Here is a 2,500-nt window from a genome sequence, read left to right as displayed (position 1 = left end):
GAAGATAAAATAATCCTTGGAAATTTGAATGCTCTGAAAATCAGCGTAGAAATTAAATTCCCCTTATATTTGATAGGTATATAAGAATTAAATTTAGTTGTTAGACCCGTGTAAGTTGGTTTTCTATAGACTGAGGAGACAAAAAATTCATATCCCTAGAAATATCAATATCCAAAAGGAAGGTGTCCATTCTGTTCAATTTCACAAGTGAATTTAATGTTAGGATGTTGATTATTAAGGTATTCAAGAATTTGTTAACTTCATCTTCGGATTTGAATAACAATAAAGTATCATCAACATATCTGAAATAATGTTTGGGTTTAAATTCTATAGGGCAATTTTTAAGCCATTTACTTTCATTATAACACATGAAAATGTTTGCTAAGTAGGTCCTAAAGGGCTTCCCATTGCAACCCCTTCAATTTGTTTGTACAAAGTTCCATTAAACCAAAACATTATATCCTTTGTGGCAATATCCAAAAGTTTTTTAAAATACATTCTATTAAATCCCAAAACTTTATCAGATTTTTCAAACAAAGAGTTCATAATGATGTCTATGGTTTCGTCTAGAGGGACATTAGTGAACAAATTAGTGACGTCAAAACTAGCTGGGACATAATCATTTGCATGTGGGATCTCAATTAATTTTTGAACAAAGGTGAAGGTGTTCTGTATGGTATATTGATTCAGAGTGAGACGTCTTAGAATGGGAATGAAAATTTTGAAACATTATAATTAATGGTTCCCAATGCTGAAAGGATGGGTCTGACGGGTAAGTTTGCTTTATGAATTTTGGGTAAACCATATAAAATTCCAGGTCTTGAGCCAGAAGTAAAGAGGGAAGAGTAAGTAGACTCATTAATAACCTCTTCTTTTTTTAATTTCCTTAGAAAAGAATTAAGCTTATCCTCATTTTTGATAATAAGTGATTCAGGTTTGTCAGGAATTTGGGAGAATTTTGTTTTATCTTTAAGAATGTCATCAACTTTTTTAACATAATCTGATCTATTCATTAAAACAACACCTTGACCTTTGTCTGGTTTGGTAATAATTACATCGGGGTTCTTAGACAAGTCTTTAAGGGTTTTGAAGTCATTAGTTGATAACCCATCTTGAGTAATTTCCTTTTTATAAGTATAAAAAGTGGAAAAGGCCAAATTCTTAATACATGATTTAATGTGATTATTGACATTTGGAAATTTATTTGTTGGTTTGTGAGTGTAAAGTGACCTAAGTAATTTTTCAAAAGATAGAAAAAAATGAGCAAAAAAAATTCATTTTTTTCTATCTTTTGAAAAATTACTTAGGTCACTTTACACTCACAAACCAACAAATAAATTTCCAAATGTCAATAATCACATTAAATCATGTATTAAGAATTTGGCCTTTTCCACTTTTTATACTTATAAAAGGAGTACTTCAAGATGGGTTATCAACTAATGACTTCAAAACCCTTAAAGACTTGTCTAAGAACCCTGATGTAATTATTGCAAACCAGACAAAGGTCAAGGTGTTGTTTTAATGAATAGATCAGATTATGTTAAAAAAGTTGATGACATTCTTAAAGATAAAACAAAATTCTCCCAAATTCCTGACAAACCTGAATCACTTATTATCAAAAATGAGGATAAGCTTAATTCTTTTCTAAGGAAATTAAAAAAGAAGAGGTTATTAATGAGTCTACTTACTCTTCCCTCTTTTACTTGGCTCAAGACCTGAATTTTATATGGTTTACCCAAAATTCATAAAGCAAACTTACCCGTCAGACCCATCCTTTCAGCATTGGGAACCATTAATTATAATGTTTCAAAATTTTTCATTCCCATTCTAAGGACGTCTCACTCTGAATCAATATACCATACAGAACACCTTCACCTTTGTTCAAAAATTAATTGAGATCCCACATGCAAATGATTATGTCCTAGCTTAGTTTTGACGTCACTAATTTGTTCACTAATGTCCCTCTAGACGAAACCATAGACATCATTATGAACTCTTTGTTTGAAAAATCTGATAAAAGTTTTGGGATTTAATAGAATGTATTTTAAAAAACTTTTGATATTGCCACAAAGGATATAATGTTTTGGTTTAATGGAACTGTACAAACAAATTGAAGGGGTTGCAATGGAGCCCTTTTAGGACCTTACTTTAGCAAACATTTTCATGTGTTATAATGAAAGTAAATGGCTAAAATTGCCCTATAGAATTTAAACCCAAACATTATTTCAGATATGTTGATGATACTTATTGTTATTCAAATCCGAAGATGAAGTTAACAAATTCTTGAATACCTTAATAATCAACATCCTAACATTAAATTCACTTGTGAAAGAATGGACACCTTTTTTGGATATTGATATTTCTAGGGATATGAATTCTTTTGTCTCCTCAGTCTATAGAAAACCAACTTACACGGGTCTAACAACTAAATTTAATTCTTATATACCTATCAAATATAAGGGGAATTTAATTTCTACGTTGATTTTCAGAGCATTCAAAA

At 30.3% G+C, this 2,500-nt stretch overlaps 1 protein-coding gene across 2 annotated transcripts in view; it reads right to left on the bottom strand.

The window, feature by feature from the left end:
* Positions 1 to 2,500, bottom strand: part of LOC113809777 (glycogen debranching enzyme) — a 386,284-nt gene that overhangs the window by 180,227 nt on the left and 203,557 nt on the right. The window lies entirely within an intron of this gene.

This window comes from Penaeus vannamei, chromosome 4 (assembly GCF_042767895.1).
Source record: "Penaeus vannamei isolate JL-2024 chromosome 4, ASM4276789v1, whole genome shotgun sequence".
In the NCBI taxonomy this organism is placed as follows: domain Eukaryota; kingdom Metazoa; phylum Arthropoda; class Malacostraca; order Decapoda; family Penaeidae; genus Penaeus; species Penaeus vannamei.
This window is presented reverse-complemented; position numbering and strand designations above follow the sequence as displayed.